A 23,929-nucleotide genomic window follows, 5' to 3' on the forward strand; every position below is an offset into this window, starting at 1 on the left:
ACTCACAGGTAATTTAAGATGGTATCAAAATACTAATGCAGTTTAATTCGTTTGTAAACTTGTTTACTCCAAAATGTAAAGGCCAGAGTTTCCTACTGAAATGCAACCCCTTTTCACTTTAGGAGGCAGTGGGAATCATTTTCTAAGGATCTAATTGTCTAAATTTCAGCACGGAGCACCCTTCTGACAAAAGAGAGTACTTCCAGATTCTGCTGAAAGTTGCTCAGCATCTGTTTCTTGAAATAAATGTGTTTAGCTTTTGACAATGAAGACATCTGGAAAATAGGTATTTCGTTGAATAATATTAAAAGCATTCATATAGTGAACAGAAAACTAAACTAACAAGTTTTCTTTTAGTTTTCATTAGATTATCCACTCCAGGAGGGCGGGAGCCATTTCCCTTCAACATTGTATCTGCACATTTAATACACAGTAGCTGTTCAATACATGAAGGAATGAAAAATAGCAAGCTTCTGACAGAATGGATTTTGTGGAAAGCATTTTTTCCTTCCCTTTTCTCTAGCTTTCCCCCAGCTTTGTTGAGATATAATTGGCATAGAATGTGCATACTTAAGGTGTCAAACATATTACAAAATTACCATTTTTATTGGTGGTGGTGAAAACATTTAAGTTTTACTCTCAGATCAGCTTTCAAATATACAATACAGTATTGTTTTTGGTGTTCTTTTTTTTTAAGATTTTATTTATTTATTTTACAGACAGAGATCACAAGTAGGCAGAGAGGCAGGCAGAGAGACAGGAGGAAGCAGGCTCCCTGCCGAGCAGAGAGCCCCATGTGGGGCTCGATCCCAGGACCCTGGGACCATGACCTGAGCCGAAGGCAGAGGCTTTAACCCACTGAGCCACCCAGGCGCCCCTACAATACAGTATTGTTAACTGAAGTCACCATGCTGTGCATTAGATCCCTGAAATTTACTCATCTTATAAGTGAAAGTTTATACTCTTTGACCAACATCTTCCCATTTCCTCCATCTCCCTTAGCCTCTGGTAACCACCAATCTACTTTCTGTTTCCATAAGTTAAATTTTTAAAAATTCAAGTCTAATTGACTTACAATATTTTATTAATTTCAGGTGCACATCATGGTGATATGATGTTTTTATACATTTTGAAATGATGCCCACACTAAGTCTAGTTACCATCTGTCCCCACACAAGGCTCTTACAATACAGTTATATTCCCTATGCTGTACAGTGCATCCCCATGACTTATTTATTTTATAACTTGAACCTCTTAATCCCCTTTACCGATTTTGCCTGCCCCACCCCCACCCCCACCCCCAGAGGCCAGATCAAGCAAGGTATTGAAGGCTACAGAGGAGTTCAGCCTTGAAGGAGTAAGGTCCTTTGCTGTAGAGTAAAAGTCCTGAAAAACCCTTCTGTGCTTGTGTTCTGAATTAAAGAACAATTAAAATAAGCCCAGATAAGTTAAGTATTGAAATGACTTAAAATAAAAAATTCTTGAGTGGTGTATCTGATATCTCATCCAAAAAAAAAAAAAAAAAGAAGAAGAAGAAATTAAGTAGGTGGGCTCATTGTCCAGCCATTCTAAATAAATAAGCACCTATTATGTTATTATGCTTGTTCAAGTAAAAGCCTTGTTACTTTGTGGAGGAATGTGGTCAACACAGTAGGAAAAAATTTTTCCACTCTTTTTTGTGTGTTTTGAATTGGCTACTCTATTAGTTTCCATTTCTTTCTCCAATTTTGCATTTTAAAATGCTTGGGTCATGATCACAGATTTAAAAAACATTTGGCCTCACCTAGTCTTTTTGCAAAAAGTTTTCAAGGAAACAGCTTTATAAAGTGATGCAAGCCTCACTTTACTTTCAGCATGAAGAGGGTATGGGTAGGATTTATAGGCATTATTCCCAATTTTTAAAAAATCCATTTCAGCTCTTAAAATTTGCCTTTGAGTTTCTTGATTTTACTCCTGGCCTGCCATAAATCATATAGGAGAAAGAAAACAAAAATATTTTCCCCATATGGTGACTTGAAACTTCGTTGACAGTTGACCCCTGAATAATACAGGGGTTGGGAATTCTGACACGCTACCTCCCCACCATGCTCAAAAACCCACGTCTAACTTTTGATTCCCCAGAACCTTAACTAATAATTAGCCTACTGTTGACATAAACAGTTGATTAACACATGTTTATATGTCTTTATATACTGTATTCTTACAGTAAAATAAATAAGAGAAAAGAAAATGTTATTAAGAAAATCATAAGGAAGAGAAAACATATTTTCTCTTACAGACCTGCACTGTAAAAAATCTGCATATAAGGGACTCACAGAGTTTAAACCCATGTTGTTCAAGGGTCAACTGTATATTATTACTTTTAAAAAAAAGATTTTATTTATTTATTTGACACAGAGAGAGCAACCACAAGCAGTGGGGAGGGGCAGAAGGAGAGGGAGAAGGAGGTTCCCTGCTGAGCAGGGAGCCTGTTGCGGGGCTCAGTCCCAGGACCCTGGGATCATGACCTGAGCCAAAGACAGAGGCTTAACTGACTGAGGCACCCATGTGCCCCTATATTATTACTTTTTAAACATATGTTCCCAAGGGGAAATTGCACTTACTTTATTAAACCCTAACCCTCAATTATGTATCTTACACTCCATTTATTCACATATTCTTATCTCGGTACCTGTGAGTTGAAGCACCATTCACCATTATTACACAATTAGTCTTGGTAGTGATCAACCTCTTATCACACACATGCAGGGGAGAAAAAAACACTTTTCCTCAACCTCTTGGGTTTCGTAGATGAGGACTGTAAATTAAACTGACAAAAGAGAGATTAACAGCACAGATTTATCTGCGTGCGCATGGGAGCTTCCCAGAGGAGAAGTGAAAACCCAAAGAAAAGGGTTCAGCTTGAGAACTTCTATACCACTTTAATATGGGGCAATAAATTGTGGAGAAGGGACAAGGCGGGAAGTTCAAAGATTTTGGCTCCTAGGGGTGTTATATCATGCATTGGAAGGTAAACATACAGGGGAAACCAATGGAGATAAGGGTTATTTTAGTAAGGTTTATTATACAAACTCCAGTGATAAGATTCTCCAGGGATTAAGAATCACTCTTCTCTTCCTGGTATGGAAGAGAAGAGACGGGAGACCTTCACAAAGGGAAATCTGTGCCCCAGTTTTATGCAGAAGAGATAAGGGCAGAGGGTTCCTCCCGTGTCTGCTGTTTCTTATTTGCCTTCCCCTCAAAATAATCTTTATGCCAAAGCTACATATTTTGGGATGGCATATTCTGATCCTCTTCATATGTTATCCCCATCTTCCTATGACATCTTACCTCCACGGGACAGGGGTCATGTTATGGATCTATTCCTTACTGGTTCCTAGTTGAGTTCTGAGTGTAAAGCAGGTGACCACATTTACTATTTATGAACTAAAATTGCAGTGTTGTAAATTATACCTCAATTAAAAAAAAATGCAGTGTTATCTTCTCAGAACTGCTTAGTTATATAGATATAACCATCCAAAAGACTAGTTAATATATCTTAATAATTTGTCAGCTCTTTCAGATGCAAGCCAAAAATGCCGTTCTAGTCAGCATCAACCCACAAAACATAAACGAAGGTTGGCAAATGGTGCTCTTAAGATATACACATCTTTTTATCCAACTCATTCATTTACTCAACCAATGTCTGTTGGGTGTTCGCCGTGTGCCAAGTTCTGTCCTAGACTTTGGAGAGGGAGCCGTCAGCAAGACAAAGTCCCCGACTTCAAAGTCATGGCTTCTCCTGCTTGCCTTTTACTCTCTGAACTGACTCAGGAAAAGTCAAGACATTTGTCTTTTTATCTTTGATTTAACCAAAACCCAGGTGCTCAAGGACAGGAGCTATCTAGTTACTTTTCCCAGCCACTGTAGGATTCACCTGTGCTTCTAGGATCTACTCCAAACACCTTGGAGTTTATACAGCCCTTTTCACATGGCATGTCTCACTAATAACCAGCCTGGAAGCACACACACGCACACAACAACCTACCAAAAAATGCTCTCCAAGCCTTGTGGGTTTCACCCTCACATTCTGTATTCTAGGCAATGACCTGCTTTGGTAATTTTAGGAAAATAGCTGTGTCCAGATAAAGCCTTTTCCATATGTTGTCTTCTGCTTTACCTGGCTTTAGCCTACTAGGCTCATTAATCACCTCCTCCAGGAAACCTTTCCTGCTCCTCTGATTTTGGTCAAACACCCACCCTGGGTTCCTATGACTTTTCATTTTTGACCTCTGTCATAGACATGATTGCACTGTATTATAATGGTCTAGCCTCTCTTTTCACTAGACTGTGTACTCCTTAAATTTAGAGACTAATTCTTTTACATCTATGATGTCCATATTAAAGGAAAGAAAAAAAAAAAGAAGGGCGGGTATGTGTTGAAATTGAAAAGAATTCCCCTCAGAATCTCCCCCTCCTCCTACATCCCCTTTTTAGGAAGCAGACCTACCTTGTTGAAACCAGCACCAGTGCTTCTCAGTTGTGACACTTTGGGCAAGTTACTTAACTCAGCTGGGTCTATTCCTCTTGGAGCCAAGCGGGGGCTTAATAAGCATTTGCTTAATGAAAGAGTAATAATGATTATTAGAGGCTGAATTAATAGTGATAGTTAACAAGCACAGCATTTAGTCTGTGTCAGGCACTGTTTTGAGCATTTTCCTCATATTACCTCTGTCAGTCCTCACATAACCCTGTGACATGGTACTCATATTCCTTCTATGGAAGGAACTGAAGAAACCGGCCTGGAAGGGGGTGACATGTCAGGTGACTTATCTGGGCTCCAGAGCCCACTCTCTGAACTACTGCTCCCTCCTTCTGGTTGCCGGCTGCAAGGGCAGAGAGCATGGGGGAAGAGACAAGATGATGAACACAGAATCCCCTGCCCTCGTCAAGAAAAGCATCTTTATTACTATCATGTCGTTTCCTGGGGAGGACTCACCAATATCCTAAAAGTGCTGCTCTTTAGTCTGACATTCCTTGCTTCCAGCTAAAACACCCCCCTACCTACCCAAATTATCCCGTGTGAATTATGTGTGGTTTGGGGTCCAGCAGGAGAACACAGCTCCTTGACTCTGCGTGACCCGAGAGTCTTCTTATTTGGAACTGTCATCCTCTTTGGCAGAATGAGCAGCTGTGGATGATGTATGTGGGAGAACTCGGTCACCCCGGAGCTGGCCAGTCCACCTCACATCCACAGGAGACCTTATTAATTGGAAGAGTCATGTTTCCCTTCTAATTTCGGAGATTTCCTTCTCACTAGTCCACTTAATGCATATACTTTACTTTGACCTGTTATGAATTATTTATTTCTGAAAGAACACATACGTGTCTCTAGGAATGGTTAGCTTCAGGACAGAAGCCGGGGTCAATGAAGTAATCGCCCCCCCCGCCCCCCAAGACTCCTCTCACTTCACCCCGCCCACAGTCTGAGCCCCACAGCAAGCCGTGGAGTCCTTGACTCTCCTCTGACAGCTTAGCTGACTAGAAGACCCAGATGGGGCAATCAATTCTCTTCCCTGGGTTTTGATTCTTGGTCGGTCACTTCAACGTAAGTCTTATAAATGTAGAAGCTGTGAGGTAAGCATGTCCCATTTTATATGTAGAAAAGCAGACACAGCAGGCTTAGTAGTTAGGTTACAGTTTCCAGTTTCTTTAATAAAGAACCAATATAGGGGCACCTGCATGGCTCAGTCGGGTCAGCGTTCTGACTCTTGATGTTGGCTTAGGTCATGGTGTCAGGGTCCTGAGACTGAGCCCCGCATTGGGCTCTGTGCTCTGTGGGGAGTCTGCTTGAGATTCTTTCCCTCTTCCTTTGTGCTTGTGCTCTTTCTCTAATAAACAAACAAACAAACAAATAAATAAATAAAACAAATCTTTAAAACAAAACATTAAGACCCAATATAACCCTAGCTTAAAAGAGATAGAAACACGTTTTCCTTTCATATATGAGTCCAGCACTAATACGATGGTTCCATGGAGTTCCATAGACCCAAGCTCCTACCTCATGGCTCCAACATCCTCTACTGGCAGCTTTCATCTCCAGGTCAAAGGCAAAGTCTTTCTCTCCTGCCATCTTTACCCACGCCTACGCAGGAAGGAGGGAAAAAGAAGAGAGGAGATCACTCCTTTCCATTTAAGAGCCTAATCTAGAAGTTGTACATATCACTTCTGTCTGTACTGCACTGGCAGGAGCCAATGGCAAGGCCTGGAAGGGTGGCCTTTGGCTAAGTGGCCTTGTGTCCAGCTACAACTCTATCTCATAGAGGGGGAGACACAACACGCAGCCTTAGCTGGTTTCAGGCTCCCACAGAGAGGTGGTCACTAGAGAGTCAACGGGAAATAGAGACCACGAGAAAAAGCAGAGGAGAGGAGAGAGGAGCGGAGGAGAACCACACTGCTTTCAGTTGGCACCTACGTCTCGACTTCAGTGTCTTACTGACTCCCAGCAGCTTGCTTGCCCTTGCTTATCATAAATCCTTGGCTTTGCATAAGCTCAGCCCCAGGGGGCCTCTGTTCCTTGACACCAAAGAGCCTTGTTGGGCGACCCTCAACCTGATGCTGTGCTCCTTGAAGGCAAGGGAACAAAACAAGGTTTTTGTTCCCAGCTCAGTGTTTGCAGGTGCCGGTGCTCTGTGGAGAGATACCGATAGAACTTAACGTACCCTTTTGCAGCTGGGTGCATTTACTCTCCGTTTCTTTTATTTTTTATTTTGTTTTATTTTTATTTTTTTATTTTTACCAGTTATAGTCTGTAAACTTTCAGACTACCTCAAAGAACAGAAGGGTTCGGCCTGTAGGAGGATCAGAGAGTGTCTTGATTTGAGACTAATAGGAAAATACTTAGAGTTTTGGCCCTGGCACTTCTGCGAAATCTGTCGGCCTGCTGGAGGAGGGGCTGTGCTCCAGGGCAATAGTGTCACAGCGATCTTCCCGCACTGTTATGTGAACCAGGACTGCAGGGTGTCCCTCCCTCCTGAGCTTGGACAGCATTAAACACCAGCGCCTCGCTCACTCTCAACCGAGGACGCTCTACCCCAGACTTGGAGAAGAGTCTAACATGGAACTGTGCTCGGTGTTCTAAATTTAACCAGCTGCAAAGAAGTACCATTCTATCAAATGCTTTTTAAATGGAGGATCTGCTTCTTTAATGGAAAATCTGCATTTCATCAAAGGAATGGAAAACAATGCGCGCTTGACTAGTTTATTTGATACAAAGCCTAGCATAACAACATACCCCAAATCCACACTTTTGTCTTTCGTCTTTAAGAGAAAATAAAGCAAGGAATTTTGGGAGGCTTGCCTAAAAAGGGCCTGTAAGCTGCGTTCTGCGGTATCATAATGAAAATGGCAGGATTCAAGTTATACCCGAGAATTTTACAAGTCTGCCTGGCATGGAGAAAGTATTCAATTAATTGTTATTGGATAAGTATGTTTTGAACTGCTGAAGCAATTTGTCTAGAAATCTCTATAACGTGATACATTCACTTTACTCTGAAAGCACACAAGATTTGCGAATGAATATCAGAATTAGCTTCATTAATAGTGGGAATGAAATCAAGTCCACTGGGAAGGAATGGTTATGAAAGGAGCATGAGAACTTTTAAAGCTCAGTTATCTAAAAATTGTAAACAAGAGCACTGCCATTTTCTGCTTTACTCTAAACATTAGAGTAAACTTTTACAGTGCTGAGAGATACCCAATAGCTCTTAATTTCAGAGAACGGTCATTGAGGACACAGCATTCTTATCCTTTACTTCTTCAGGAACCTTTTTTTTTCCCCAGGTCCTATGTTTCTGAGTCTTTTTATGAACTAGTGTGCTCATTAATCGACATTACATTAGATAATGCTGTAGAATTTCCCCAAAAGCAGTTTTTCGCTCAGAGGCAACTAGCTTAGTGCTCTGTTGGGAGGTCCCCAAGACCATCCCCAGGTTCAGTGACCCCAAGGATACCTCACAGGATTCGACATCCTGTTCCTGTCGTTTTCAAGGCTCTGCTTTATTAAAGCCACAGGATACCAAGCCGTCAGCAAAGGGAAGGAGCCTATAGGGGAAGTCTGGGGAAAACCAGGTGTCAGCTTCCAAGGGTCCTCTCCCCCTGGAGCTGCACAGGACATGCTAATCCTCCCGGCAGTGAGTTCTCCTCGTGAGAGCATCCGTAAAGGTCGCCAATCAGGCAAACTGGGTAGAGACTCAGTGGCTGGGGTCTTGTGTGGAGGCCGGTCATGCAGGCAGCCTCTGCCTGGCAGACACACAGATGCTGGGCTCTCAGAAGGAAAGCAGGTACTCAGCATAAATCAGGTTGTTTGAATAAACAGTTTAGGCACAGCGAGCCACCCTTATCAGTTACGGGTGGGAACATTCTCAAAACCTAAGTTTGGACACCTGCCAAGAGGCAACCTTGCAAGCAGGCCTCTTCACGGCTTGCCGTCCAGGCTTCCCATGCTAATTCTGCTCTGCACGAACACCATCCGTAGATTACCAATAGTCCTGGTAATGATAATAAGTTTGATGGATTCTTTCCAAGTCGATGTCTAGTCCCTTTATTTTACTAATTTTCCTTAAAGATTTTATTTTTAAGTAATCTCTACACTCAATGTGGGGCTTGAACACTGAGATCAAGAGTCACATGGTCCACTGACTGAGTCAGCCAGGTGCCCCCAGATTCTCTTTTTAATCATTATGTAATTAGGGACGCCTAGTTGGCTCCATTGGAAGACTGGGTGACTATTGATCTCAGGGTTATGAGTTGGAGTACCACATTGGATGCAGAGATTACGTTAAAAAAAAAAGTATACACACACACACACACACACACACACACACACACATATATATCTTGGAGCATCTGGGTGGCTCAGTCAGTTAAATGTTTGCCTTCGGCTCAGGTCTTGATCTCAGGGTCTTGGGATTGAGCCCCGCCTTGGGCTCTCTGCTCAGTGGGGGGTCTGTTCCTCTCCCTGGCTTATGCTCTCTCACTCATCCTTTCTCTCTCTCTCAAATAAATAAATAAATAAATAAAATCTAAAAAAAAAACTTGAAAAAATCATTATGTAATTAACATTATAGAACCCTTATCACATGCCAGACCCATGGTTAGTTATTTAATTTTTATAGTAAACATAAAAAACAGGTCATCTTTTGTCCCCATTTTACAGACAGAGAGATGTTTTACAAACATGTTTTACAAAATGTGTTTTACAAACATCAGATCCAGTGGAGTTAAGTTACTTGCCCAGCCTTACAACTAATAATTGGTAGTGTTAGCATTGGAACAGCAGGTCTGACTCTAAAACGTGGACTTAGTTGGGAGTTCTTAAAAATTTACCACACCGGGTGCCTGGGTGGCTCAGTTGGTTAAACGTCCACCTTCGGCTCAGGTGGTGATCTTGGGGTCTTGGGATCGAGCCCCATGTCGGGCTCCCTACTCAGTGTAGAGCCTGCTTCTTCCTCTGCCTGCTGCTCCCCCTGTTTGTGCTCTCTCTTCCTCTCTGTCGAATAAATAAATAAAATCTTTTTAAAAAAATAAAAATTTCACCACATACTTTCTTGTGCTTTCTTCTTTTCCTTTCTTCTAACGTGGTTATCAAAAACCTTTCACATATGTACGCATACGCATCTCTCTCTGTGTTGTGTCGGTAGAACACGAACATAACCCAGTACAGATCTGGTGCAGGCTGCCTTTCAAAGATGTGTGGAAACGAATGAATACTTAAGCATAACAAGTGAATATCCAGCAGTTACATACCGCATCTTTAAATAGCAACACGTTACCTCTTGAAACTCAGTAAAAGGAAGCTGATGCAAGAAACCTGGGCACCTGGGTGGCTCAGTCAGTTAAGCGTCTGCCTTTGGCTCAGATCATGATCCCAGAGTCCTGGGATCCAGCCCTCCATCAGGCTCCCTGCTCAGCGGAGAGCCTGCTTCTCCCTCTCCCCCTCCCCCTGCTTATGTTCCCTCTCTTGCTGTTTCTCTCTCTGTCAAATAAATATAATCTTTAAAAAAAAGAGAGAAAAACCTGGGCCAGTCACACCAGTAAAGTCATCTGTCCATTTGGCTTCTGTGAACTGGTTCAGTGTTTTTCGAAGCTTGGAAGGCTTAATAACTAATGAAATCATGCACATAGTTATCATTACTTTTTGAGTCTTACCAATGTGCAGCGCACAGAAGTACTGCTTTTTTTTTCTTTTTTTAAAGGGAGAGCCCTGAGCGATCAGAAGTAGGTCTGAGGCCTGCCTACCTCGTGTACACAGATCCCTCTGCACCTCGGCTTCTACCCAGGTAAGGCCAGAACACTGCCGTCATGTGACAGGGTTTGACTGGTCAGAGAGTCTCCATGGTGACCCGGTGCCTTTGGAAAGAAGGCTCTCTGCCTTAGAGGTGCTACAAAGGGCATGGGGACACCCCAGTCTGGTCATGAAACTGGTGATAGCCTCAGGGTAGGGAGGAAAGCAAGCTGCAACAAAGCAGAATTAGAGCTGAAGAAGAGTCCAAAAAAATATGAATTTTAGGGAACAAAAATTGTTTGCATCTTTGTATTTGGAGCTCTATCCCAAGATGATAGCAGTCCCTAACATCTAAAGGCTGCTTTACTATCTTCGCAAAGTGCTTTCTGGTGTACCTTCTCACACTCTCCTACCAGCAGCCTGGAAGGGAGGCCAGATCTGTAGTATGCCCATTTCACAGACGAGACACTAAGGCAAGGATAAGGTCACTTTCCCAATACCTCAGGACTAGTGACTTGTGGTCTTTTAATCTTGGATGTTGTTTCTTAATCATTAATGTGCAAATGACATCCACAGGCTTAGTAAGTCTGAGGGGGAGTTCAGATTCTTCATTTCTCACAAGTCCTCAGGTGATACAATAAGAAATAAGAATATAAAATACATTATTTTTGAATTGATTTTCAAAAAGATTTATCTTATTTTTAATAATCTCTACACCAGACATGGGGCTTGAACTCATGACCCCAAGACCAAGAGTCATGTGCTCTACTGACTGAACCAGCCATGCACCCTTAATTATTTTTCTTATTGTGAAATAAAGCCTTCATCCACAAAAGAGTGGAATCATTACATGGATACTTAAAATAAATTTATCATGAAGCAAATGCCACATAACCCCACTACCCAGGTAGGACACAGAACATTGACTTCTCTCTGTCTCTCCCTAACCAAGCCTCTCCCTCCTCCTGGGAGGAAACACTATCTTGACTTTTGTGATCATCATTTTAGTTCTTTTCTTTAGGAAATTGAATATTTGAGGTAGTGTTTTTCTGTTGGTTCAGCGGTTCCTGATACTTTGTACTCACCACTGTTTCACAGGTGATAATGATACACAGGCCAAGCGGACAGATCTTGTCTTTGGAAGTCATTAGTAGGAAAAAGTCCCTTAGAGGGGCTGAAGCCCTCTGTGCAAATTGTGCAGGAACAGAGGGTAACCCCCACACCGAATCCTAACTTTAGGAATGGAATGTACTGGAATAAATGAGTCCTGGATCTTTGCTACTCTATCAAGTCAATATTTAACAAATCCATTATAGTTGGGCAAAGTCTGTTACAGTTGATGGGACAGATAAGAAAGGTCGGTACCCAGAGGAGACAATGAAACAAGAAAAGTGTTATTAAATGTTCTGTCTGCCTTTGGGTGGTCTTGCTCCCAACTCCCCTTACTTCAGGAAATCGTCAGTCCTGATTGTCAATGAAACGTTTTTTCCTAAAACTACTGCTTACAAATATGGACCTTTGCTTTGTTCAGTCCGATTAAAAATTCGACTGGGCAGCATATTCAAAGGGCCAAGAATATCAGAAGTACCAGTGTTCATGTTCAGCACCAGGTGGCCTGGAAGTCTAGCTTCCTGCAAAAAGAAAGATCAAAATTACCCAGCAAATAGGACTGCGGTGCCAAAAGAAGGCAGACTGAAAACGAATCCTGCTTCTCTACTGAACAGTCCTTCCCCGCACAGTCTGGACTTCACCTGTATTAGTCAGTTATTGCTATGTAACAAACCATCCACAAACTTAGTAGCTTAATAAAGAGCCTCAAATTTCTCATGATCCTTTGGCTTGTCTGGGAGGTTCTTGTGCTGGTCTTGCCTGGGCACGCTTTGTCTGGACAGCCAAGGTGGTCTGGGCTGTCTGGACCAGCATAGTTTTCCACACACAGCTGACAGTTGACACTGACTGTTGTCTGAGGTACCTCACACTTTCTCCATGTGGCAACTTATTCTTAAGCGTTTGTCCCAGAGAAGCTAAGTATTCAGGATTTTTGTAAAAAATATTTGTCCCTCTGTGACTGCCCATCTCTGCCTCTTCTGGCATTGACTAGACTGGCTAGTTTGGCTATATTTCTCTGAATTTGTTTGGGTTTTCCTTACATCTCTGTCTGGGTAAAAGAAGGGTATGGGGGGCAAAGTTGGTTAAAGAAACTAATTTCTCCCCCTCCCCGCCCCCCCAGTTTGCCATGCCACCGAGCTAAGCATCTCACCCGTGCCCCAGCATGTAATGGCGCACCATCTCCCCACCGACGTGCTGCCTTTGCGAGGGTGGTTTGCATCTGGGGAATGACTGATTAGGTCCTTGGGCCATCCTTACACTATCATCCCAGGTAGCTTCTTGGCTTCCTCTACTTCTCTCTTTTTCCCTTTTTGACCAACCTGAAAGAAGTAAAGAATAAAAGCAGAGTACAAAATACTCTATCCCTTTTTAACTGTGTTGCAAATCTATCTCCTCTTCTGGCTTTGTTTCCTCTGCCTATCTTTAAATGTTAGTGTTCCCCAAGGCTCTTTCTTCTGACCTTTGGCTTCTGCCTCTTCTTACTAACGAGGCTGCCCTGGGTGATTTGATCCACTCCCGACTACTGACGCCGATGACCCAATCCAGGCCGCCCCAGATCCCCGTACCCACTACCAACCGGACATCCCTACTGGAATATCCCAAAGGCTCCCAGTGCTCATGACTCCCTCATAGGAACTCATTATTTCCTAAAACCTCAAAGAATGGGAGTCTTTCTAGTCTTCCTCCCCCTCACTTTCACCTGTTTCAGGTATCCAATTGCGGCAAAACAAACAGCCCCCAAACTTAGTGATTTAAAACAGCAATGATTTATTATTTATCATGTGGGACTCCATCCCAGGACCCTGGGATCCTGACCTGACCCCACGGCAGACAGTTACCAATGGAGCCACCCAGGTACCTTAGGATCCCCAGTATTTGTATATTACTGTAATCCACTTCAAACAGAACCTAGGTTTAATTTGTCTCCCCTTTTAAAAAACCAATCTTCTCCCCAGTATTCTCTCCAGTTGGCCCAATTTATTGACTATTCCTCAAAAATGACTTTCTCATTCCTGCCTCTGTTTTCTAGCTCATGCCTCCTATTTACCCTCCTTGGAATGTTCACCCTACTCCCTTCTGCTTATTGAGATCCCACTCATGTGTAATGTCTCAATTCAAGTTCACTTCTTCCCTAAATGCTTTCTCTGGACATAACAACTCAAGAATTTTTCCCCTTTTCTGAACACCCGTTGTACTTGCCATCTGTCCTGCTCCTGACACATATAATAATACACACTGCTTTCTATTATTTAATCTTTTAAATTTGTGTTAACCTTGCTTTCCTTATTAGATTTAAAATCTATGAACGTCTAATGATATGAGGTTAATTACTCAAAAAATGACAGGAGAGGCTCTGTGTCATGTCAGAAAGAAACAAATCCACCAAAGAAAACACAAAAGGAATGACAGTTGAAGTGGATTAAGGCCTAAATACAGAGTTAAGAGAGTAAGTATTCATGAAGTTTGCAGTAGTTACCAAAGTCCTGTTTCCTTTTTCTACAGTGGACAATTGTTGGTAAGTAGCTTCCCAGTCAAGGACCACACTTCCCTGTTCCACCAGCGGTCTCAATGGAGTCATGTGACTAGTTCCCAGCAATGCAGAGTGATTGGAAAGGATGTGTGTTCCATCTGGCCAAAAGGGATGAGAAGCAGAGTGCCTCTACTTTCTACTGGCTAGACAGACAGGACTTGGAGGGTCTAGAAGAAAATGGCCAATAGGATGGAAGAAGCCTGGGTCTCTGAATCACCTCATGCTGCAAAACCAGCCCCTGACATGGGACCCTGGCATTGGGCTTCTCCTTGAGCAAGACATTAAGTTTGTATGCAGCTACTGAAATGTGCAAGATTATTTATTAGAGCAGTGTATTAATGAGGGTTCTCCAGAAAAAAAGAGATTCAGTAGGATATGCCTGCCTATCTATCTGTCTAATCTATCAAGAGATTTGTTTCAAGAAATTGACTCACATGAATTTGGTAGATGGCAAGTCCAAAATCTGTAGGGTGGGCCAGCAGGCTAGAGACCTAGGAAGAGCCAATGTTACAGTTCAAGTTCAAAAGCCATCAGCTGGCAGGATTCCCTCTTGCTCAGAGAAGATCATATTTTTACTCTATTCAGGTCTTCAGCTGATTGGATGAGACCTGTTTGCATCATGGACAACAATGTGGTTTATATCAAATCAACCAATTTAACCCTTACCTCATCCAAAACACCCTTACAGAAACATCCAAAATAATGTTTGACCAAACATCTGGGTACCATGGCCCAGCCAGGTTGGCACATAAAATGAACCATTACAAGCAGCTAATCTTAAATTACACCAATGTATGTTGAGAATAGCCACTAACGCTTGTAAAAATGGCATATTTCTCTTCCCCTTGTCTTCACTCAGCAGCTGTCCCTGCTCTGGTAAAGGAAGATATGTTATTTTCAAAATAAGCCAAACACATGAAATGTTCTACAAAGACACCATATTTGAAAAAGCACTGGAGGATACACTATGATCATTACACCATGATTCATCCTGTGTGCACGAGGAAAGATCTAGTCACCTGAGCTTTAATAAACAATTGATCTCTCTGCCTGGAATCGGGCACAGGGAAGGTCATCACCAAGGAGCCTGTCCTGTGTATCCATTTTCGACAGAACCAGGTGATGGGTGTTTCTGGCCGTGAGAGGCTCTGAGGGTAAGATCCCCTGACCCCTGCTATTCACCAGTAGGGCTTTTGTGTCTTGGTTCCTATTAAGACGTTTGTAAGCAGAGCAGAAAAACAGAACTGAAAACAGGACAGTTATGCCTCTGGTCCTCAGGAAACAACCTCCTTACCTTCAGCGGCAAAAAGATCCGTTAAAAGTTAAGTGGTTTCCCCTCCCTCCTGTCACCTTGAATAAGGTGGGAGCAGAAGGGAATTGGTATTGGTTTTTTAATATCGATTGACTACTACAGGCTGTACAGTAGATAACACTGAAAAATTTACTATAACCCGCATTCTGGTCAGTGCCCTATAATGATCTAGGTCACTTACTACCTCCTCCGTGAAGTTCATTCTCAACCACCCAGGACTCTATTTCAACAGGTATATATTCATTTATTCAACAAATATCAGTCAAGCCTCTACTATGGATATAATACTATACTGAGTAATTGTAAAAAAATTCAGACGAGTACAAGTTGTAGTCTCAAAAATCTCCGTAAACTCTCTACGTACACTTGTGTGTGTGCGTGCATACACACACGTGCATGGACCCACACACTCCAAGGACAATGCTCTCCCACTTGAGCCCTGTGCTCCCTCTGTGCTTTCCTTGTCTGAAGCATCTGAGCACCCTGTTGGCTTGGGACCAGGACAAGGAGGCCAGTTTTCTGGGTTTCCTCCCTTAAAAGCCACTCGGTCTTTCTGGCTTTTAACTGTAATGGCATTACACACTCACTCCAAGGACAAAAGGGACACGGAGATCTTCTAATGTGGGAGGTCGAGGTAGGCGTGCCCAGTAAGCCTGTGACTCCTTATGCACTTCCCGAAGGTCTCACCCCAATTCTAGAAAAAGTTCACGACAGGGGTGGTATGAGGAGGAAGTCTGTTCACTTGTTGACTCGCAAAAGGTCTTAGCAAAGGGCAGAGCCACTGTACCCAGCCGGGCCACGGGGAAGCTCACCCCACAGACATAGCTTGGCTGGTTCCCATATAACTAGATCTGCCGGAGACCACATTCTGGAGCAAGAAGCCCACCTGTCAGTTGCCTCCCACTCTCTTCCTCATTTTTTCCCCCCCTGTCCCTGCCTGGTTCCTGAAGCTCAGCAGGGATTGGAACCATGAGTCTGGAGCAAATCTCCCTTTTTGGCCGTGTTGGGGAGATATCCAGGCTTTCAGCCCACAGGCTAGTCAGTCCTGAGGCGCCCGATGCCTCAGAGAGGAAGGGGGCAGTCAGGGGGAGACTTCCTATCTCACCGTATGGGGCGGCTCTTGGTTTATTTATCAGACTGCGAAGTTTACACTGAAGTTTAGGTATTTTTGTTGAACTGAAGCTTTAATTATTCCTCTGGCTAGCCTATAATTCCAACATCCCAGTTTTCCAGCTCTTGCTCTTGAATTTAACTGCGGCTTTATTTTTCCCCTGGCTGAGCCTCAGAAGGGCAGCCTGGAGAGGGTGGGATTTCCCCTCTTGTCACATAAACAAGGAAGTGAAGGAGACCTCTGTACTCTCAGAACTCCTAAGCATGAAATGCTGCGTGTCTAAGCATTTATATCACTTGGCTGGGACGAGGCATGCGTTCTTTTTTCATACCAATTCATCGTGAGCCTCTCTGATGCATTTTGGGACTCACGGTTATTGTTGGGATTATACTCGGATTCCTGGACGGGCCGGTCCCCAAAGCTTTACTAAACAACGACAAAGCCAGCAGGTACCATTTATATCCACGCTCCAGGCGCTACACCGGGTGAACCCTTCACAGCTGGGATTTTTCTCATTTCACAGTGGAGAGGACACAGATCCAGAGAGATGAAACAAACCAACGGAAGCCTGGACACACAATAGGTCAGAGGCAGAAGTCGAATTCGAACCTAGGGCTGTTGTTTGACCAAAGTGTTTTTCATCTACTCCATTATTTCACAGGCAAAGTGAAGACAATCAGATTGTCCTTCAAACCTATGGAGCTTTGCTGTGTATAAGGATCTGGTGAATCCTTCCATCAAGTAAATAATAGTCTGTGCATAAATCCAGATGGATACAGGTATGGAGATAGATCTCTATTTATGTATTTTGTGTGCGTCTCCTATAACTTTAGACACGTTTAAGGGGACCTACAGTGTTTGGTCCTCTTATTCGGGCAAGCAGAGATATTTAGAGAATATTAAAGAGGGCTTTGTTCGTTCCTCTGTGGGAATACAAAGACGAGAAATGCAGATGATCCCTGTCCTCCCAGAGTGTATGGGTTTTGGTTTCTCCTTACTAGTGGGCTGCTTAGAAACAGAATGTCCACTTGCTTTGTGGTGATGAGTCAACAGTTTTTTTTTTTTTTTTTTAAAGAGTTATCTATCTATTTGAAAGAGAGAGAGTGAACTGGGGGTAGGGGCAGAGGGAAAGCATCTCAAGCTGACTCCCCGCTGAACGTGGAACCCAACACGGGGCTTGATCCCCAGCCCCTGAGACCAGGAAATCAAGGGTCGGATGCTCAACTCGACTGAGCCACCTAGATGCCCCTAAGTCAATAGCTTAAGAAACTTTCTTATCTGCTTACCACAGGAATGCCTTTCATCGTAAACCATTTTAAAAAGCAACATTCTAAGAATATATAATATAAAAAGTTACTTTCCAGGATTGCCAGCTGCAGAGAAACAACCAGAATCAGAGAAGAACATTTTAATATGCAAATCTATCCCTCCAAAGGGGGAACAGAGTAGATGGGGCGGCAAGTCCCTTCCCCTGGCTCTGGCAGCCCTCCAGGACTTGTGAAGATGACTTTAGCCGGTGGCTCCTAAGCCTGGGGCAAGCAGAAACACAGCTGAATGTAAATATGAAGCAAAACTCCAGCCAGAAGTTCAGACAAAGCCTTTTCTCCCCCTGGCTTGTTAATTTATTTCCATGAAAAGAGGCCAAAGACGTTTAAAATGAGGATTGTTCTGGAAAATCCAGGCTAGATGGACACCAGATGTATATAGGGAATCAGGGCACACCACAGTAAATACTCAGTAGTTGTCTGCTCAATGAAGCAACGAAAACTCGGTACTGATCTTTGGAAAATCAGACCAAAACAGCCCTGTACGACATGCCCGCCTTCATAGGTTTTCAATTTACCGCACCTCCCCCACCGCCCTTTTTTTTTTTTTTTTTAAATACACAGCAAAGGGAAAAGTCGCCAAGTGTTTCTTGGCTGAATTTTTCTATTTTGCTTTCAGTTTGTGCCATTTCAGTTCCTGTTATCATGCTTGGAGGTACACTGAAGTGCAGTGAGCCCCGGGGGTATCCGAGGCCGCGCTGGAAGACTGAGCACAGGCAGCAGAAGATATTAATAATGTGATGTCAACACAGCACACATTCAGGAAACTCCAGGAAAAGAACACAAACAAAACCCTGGTCCGAAGTACTTTTTGGAAAGGCTTTACTGTGAGAGGATGGTAAGGGTTTTACAAGGGCTATGAAGAAACGTATTTAAGTTAATAAAGTTCTTTATTGAGTGTTTACTGGGTTTTACAATGTGCTTTACATCTATTAACTTGCTTCATCTTCCAAACAACCCCATAAAGAAGTCACAACTAGAATCCCCACCTTACCAATGAAACAACTGAGGCACAAAGGAGCTCGGTAGCGTGCCCAGGGCGAGGGGGAAGGGCAGAGACAGAAGTTAAACCCCCGGCAGGGCAGGGCAGGGCAGGGCAGGGCAGGGGGTGGGAGATGGGCTAAGCAGCTGAAGGGAATGGGGAGGGTAGAGACTTGCGGTTATGAAAGAAATCAGTCACCGGGATGAAAAGTACAGCACAGGGAACCCCATCCGTACGTAGTATTGTGATAACCTTGTACGGTGACAACACTTAGTGTGGTGAGTATTTTGTCATGTCTCTATGTCGAATCACTGTGTCGTACACCTGAAACTAATATAATATTATGTGTCGGTTACATTTCAATTAAAGAAAAAAAACACGTTACCCCCAGGCAGCCTGGCCCCAGAGCCCTGGTGTTCTGGTGTTAAACTGCTCTGCTCTGTGGCCCGTCAGAGGACAGGGAAGCAGGACAAATTGCTGGGTTGCTGAACTGTAAGTTGTGTAGCTTGATCCCCATCCGCCCCCTGCAGAGAAGAGGTGAACAAAACTTCGGAAATGTTGACAGTACCATGTTAAGAAGCCCTTATGCTCTCTTCTTACTAAATCTATCGTTTATTCATTCTTTTTTTATTTTATTTTTAGATTTTGTTTGTTTAACAGAAAGAGACACAGCGAGAGAGGGAACACAAGCAGTGGGAAAAGGAGAGGGAGAAGCAGGCTTCCTGTCGAGCAGGGAACCCGATGCCGATGCCGGGGCTCAATTCCAGGACTCTGGGATCATAACCTGGGCAGAAGGCAGATGCTTAACAACTGAGCCACTCAGGTGCCCCCATTCATTCATTTTCAAAAGCGTTTACTGAGTAGCTGCTATGTGAACAGTGAGGTGCTGGCATCGGTCAGCTATTCAAAGGTGAACACAGTGCGATCCTACCCAAGAATGTGTCCGATAAGCTTTGGGACCACACATTGGTAGGTTTGAATCTCAGTCCCATCACCTACCAGCTCTAGGACTTGAGGCATATTTTTTCACCTCTTCGAGTTGTTTCCTCACAGAGAAAAGAGGTATGGTACTCACAGGAGAAGAAAAACAAAATAGCCAATTGAAATTATTTTTCTTTTGCTGACTACAGGCAGAATTAGCTTATTTGTGCTTTGGCAAACCACTATTCCTATGGTTATGTCTTTGGTTTCAACCCCAAAATGGTTTATTTTATCTCTCAAACTTATTTTCAAATGATTACATTTGATTTATTTTGCATGTCAGTCTAACCACTAAGCATATGTCATCACATCACTTAATTTATAACAGAACATAAATTTGCTGTGTCGGCTCTGCTAGCTAAAATAGAATCTAGTACACTACAGTCATCCACAAAAGAATTTACAGTAACAATAATAATAGTCAAGAAACTCGGGAGAGAATTTTATTAAAAATTTAAAAAAAATTCAAAGCAGGGTTCTATAAAAAAAAAAAAAAAAAAGAAAGAAAGAAAATTTCTACCACTATTTAAAACAATTTTGTTTTTGGCATCTCGCTGTCTTAAGAGAAGGCTTTACAGATGTACCCACTCACACATAACACACACACTATTCATTTTGGGAAGTGAGGGTGATTGAACAGGCAGAGAAGGAAAGAAGATAAGGTTGTTTGTTTTTTCATTAAATTTCAAGCCTCAGATTCAAAAAGAAAACATTGTAAAATCAACTTTAAGTGTAAGTTTTGTATCCCTTTTTGGAGGGTGGGGAAACTGTTACTGAGATTCTAATGAAAGTTACAGACTATCTTTCCAGAAAATACGTAGATAAATCCCCCAATTTTCAAACCTTTCCATGCACTCCAGTTTAAGAATCCTTGACCTAGTCATTGGGGGAAAATATTTAAAAATATTATATGTAAGATTTCCAGGTACTTTATGTAGGTAATAGAAGTAAGCCAGACCCTTAGCTTTCCAAACTGTTTAACACATAATTTGTGTATGGTGTAGATTAACTCCCATTTACAACCCAGTCAATTTATGAAAAGTTAACAGGTTTGGTTAAACAAATCTGAGTTTTAGACCCTGTCCTCCTCTCTGGAACAGCAGAGGAAAAAGTAAGGAAATCCTTCCATTGTGTAACTGACTTGTTTCCTTTCATAACTGGAATATGCCTTTTAACACAGTCAGCCTTACATCTATACATTCAGCACCCTTTGTAAGCACAAGTCATGTCATGGCCCTCAGATACTTTAATTATGTGTACATTCGCCTCCGAAATGTTGTAGACAGTAGAAGAAACAATAAACCCATAAAAACCCTGACGCTATATCAGAACTGTCTCTGTTAATATCAAGTTAGAAGTGCCAGATCAGGGGTTCCTGGGTGGCTCAGTTGGTTAAGTGTCTGACTTCAGCTCAGGTCATGATCTTAGGGTCTTGGGTTTGAGCCCCGGGTTAGGCTCTGTGCTCAGCCGGGGAGTCTGCCTCTCTCTCTCTCTCTCCCTCTTCCTCCGCTCCTTCCCCGACTCATGCTCTCTCTCAAATAAATACATAAAATTAAAAAAAAAAAAAAAAAAAAAGGAAAAAAGAGGCACCAGATCACTCTAGCCAATGCTGGTATGAAGAATGTGCTCGCGGCTCACCAAAGACACGTGGCCACTTACCCTGTTGTTTTTAGGATAGAAATAAAAACCTATCCTGGCTCTTTATGAATCTCTCCAGGAATTCTCACTCATTTACAGAGAAAGGCAGTCTTCTAAGAAAACTGTTTTTTTTTTTTTTTTAAAGTCACAAACGGGAGGTTGTAGTAATAATTTAAACATGGAGCAAATAAGGACAAAGTCAGAAAGAAAAAGAGATGTAAAAAGAGGGGTCAGGAGTGGCTTTATTAAGCCCATGACTTTAAAACATGTTGAGAGGCAGACAAGTCACTTGTCTCAACAGCATCAGCAGTGGAGCTTTTTCCAGCAAAGAAAGGCCTTTGGGAGGTGAGAGGTCATGAGCCCAGAGCCCTCATGAATGGGGTTAGTGCTCTTCTCAAAGAGACCCCAGGGAGCTTTCCTGCCCCTTCCTCCATGAGAAGTGATAGCAAAACTACGGCCATCTCTGAGCCAGAAAGTAGTTCATAGCAGAAGCTGGACCTGCCAGTGCCTTGATGTTGGATTCCCCAGACTCTAGAAGCATGAGATAGACATTTCTGTTGCTGAATAGTCACCTATTCGATGGCATGTCTATCACAGCAACTTGCACAGACTCAGAAAGAAGACATGGCCAAAATGGAACAGGAGCATAGATTCTAATACTATGTCGGTGGTCCTGGAGATATCACGCTTTGGGGAAGGGAAGACCAGAAGTGGGGAGATGGTGCAGTCGGGGCAGAGGTGAAAAGCACATCTAGAATCAGACGGGTCTGGGTCTGAAGCCTGGAGCTGCTGCCCAGCGGCCGTCTGACTTCAGGCAAGTCGCTAAAGTCTCTCCACCTCAGTATCCTCACTGAGGAAAGGAGTGGATAATAGTACCTCTGGTTCAGTGGATTGTGGAAGTTCAGTGTAGGGCAATAATTAGTGTTAAGGGGCACTGTGAGTACCCAGAAAAGCTTTGCCATAATAATGACCAGTGACTGTGAAGGAGACACTGTGGATGGGGTTCAAGGAAGGCCACCTGATGTGTCACTCTGGCATGTTGAGTATTTTGAATTAAAATTACTTGGGCAACAGCAAGTGTAAGCAACAGGGGCACTCTGACCCTCCCCTGTCCCCCTGAAAGCAAGAAATAAAGTCCCTTTGTGAAGGGTACCCTCCCAGCACCTGGAGGGTAGAGGCATCTTTGTCCTGTTAGTTCTTTATAAAGGTATTCTTTGTCTGAAATGTATAAAAGCTGCCTGGTTTGGTCCCCACTTTGGGTGTCATAACCTGGGGCCCATGTATGGATTAAATTAAATTAAATTTATTTTTTTCCCACTAATCTTTTATTACGGGGTGTGCCTCAGCCACGAGTCTAGAAGGGTAGAGGGGAATTTATTTTTTCCCCTACAGCGTTGGTGAGCCAGCCGGGAGATTTCACTAGCTGGACAAGGCTTGCCCCGGGGCTGCTGCTACTAAGAGATCTTGAGAATTCTGACAAGCACTGGCAGAAGCTAGAATTCTTACTGGTCAGTCTCCTGGACTTCTGCCTGCAGAGTATGCTGGAAGTGAGAGAAGTGAGAGTTTTTCGGTTTTTTTTGTTTGTTTGTTTGTTTTTTTTTAATTTAGACTGGCGAAGAAAATATATATGGAACTGTTTCTTTTTTTAAAAAATTATTTTTATTAACATATAATGTATTATTTGCCCCAGAGGTACAGGACTGTGAATCATCAGTCTTACACAATTCACAGCACTCACCAGAGCTCCCCCACCCGATGTCCATAACCCAACCACCTCTTCCTATCCCCCCACGCCCCAGCAACCCTCAGTTTGTTTTGTGAGATTATGAGTCTGTTATGGTTTGTTTCCCTCCCGATCCCGATCCCATCTTGTTTCATTTTTTCCTTCCTGACCCCCCACAATCTCCCACCCTGCCTCTCAAATTCCTATCAGGGAGATCATATGATAGTTGTCTTTCTTTGATTGGCTTATTTCACTTAGCATAATACCCTCTAGTTCCATCCACGTCATTGCAAATGGCAAGATTTCATTTCTTTTGGCGGCTGCATAGTATTCCATTGTATATACACACCACATCTTCTTTATCCATTTATCTGTTGATGGACATCTAGGCTCTTTCCATCATTTGGCTATTGTGGACATTGCTGCTATAAACATTCGGGTGCACAGGCCCCTTGGGATCACTACATTTGTACCTTTAGGGTAAATACCCAGTAGTGCAATTGCTGGGTCGTAGGGTAGCCCTATTTTCAAATTTTTGAGGAACCTCCATGCTGTTTTCCAGAGTGGCTGCACCAGCTTGCATTCCCACCAACAGTGTAGGAGGGTTCCTATGGAACTATTTCTTTGTGTATAGTAACTCTGGTGAAGATTTGGTAACAAGTACTCTCATTTTCTAACAATCCTCTACCTCCCAGAGACCGTCATTGTTTTCTTTTGTCTTTGCCTTTTGCCTTGTCATAAAGGGAAAAACCACAGGTCTGATGGATTTTTCGTTTGTCTTCTTCTGTGTCTTGAGAGTTTGGCTTTACGACCAGTAAGAATATTCCCTCTGACCCGCGCCATCTGGAAAGTGTACATACTGGTGTGCATCTGGTGGCCAGTTGAATACACTGGAATTCTGAGACACAAAGTCACAAGCAGCCAGCTCTGGAGAGTGCTAAGGGGTCCCAGTC

The 23,929-nt window shown here is 43.0% G+C and overlaps 1 protein-coding gene and 1 long non-coding RNA gene across 5 annotated transcripts in view; one reads left to right on the plus strand and one right to left on the minus strand.

Moving 5' to 3' along the window:
* Positions 1 to 5,673: 5,673 nt before the first annotated feature.
* The window catches only part of ALG14 (ALG14 UDP-N-acetylglucosaminyltransferase subunit), a 123,403-nt gene continuing 105,147 nt past the window's right edge, over positions 5,674 to 23,929 (minus strand). The window contains exons 4-9 of one of the 4 annotated variants that reach the window (XR_009345093.1): positions 14,339 to 14,395; positions 13,851 to 14,002; positions 12,632 to 12,693; positions 11,853 to 11,895; positions 6,041 to 9,529; positions 5,674 to 5,870 (exon numbers count right to left, since the gene is read on the minus strand). The gene's annotated coding sequence lies outside the window, so the exon portion shown is untranslated. Of the gene's footprint in view, positions 5,871 to 6,040; positions 9,530 to 11,852; positions 11,896 to 12,524; positions 12,694 to 13,850; positions 14,003 to 14,338; positions 14,396 to 23,929 lie in introns of all 4 variants that reach the window. The other 3 variants (XR_009345092.1, XR_009345091.1, XR_009345094.1) reach the window with 3 other exon arrangements.
* On the plus strand, positions 16,569 to 18,556 carry LOC131809231 (uncharacterized). Its single transcript, XR_009345095.1, has 3 exons — positions 16,569 to 16,910; positions 16,989 to 17,106; positions 18,272 to 18,556. It is a non-coding gene; the product is annotated as an uncharacterized LOC131809231 (long non-coding RNA).

Source organism: Mustela lutreola, chromosome 10 (assembly GCF_030435805.1).
Source record: "Mustela lutreola isolate mMusLut2 chromosome 10, mMusLut2.pri, whole genome shotgun sequence".
Taxonomy (NCBI): domain Eukaryota; kingdom Metazoa; phylum Chordata; class Mammalia; order Carnivora; family Mustelidae; genus Mustela; species Mustela lutreola.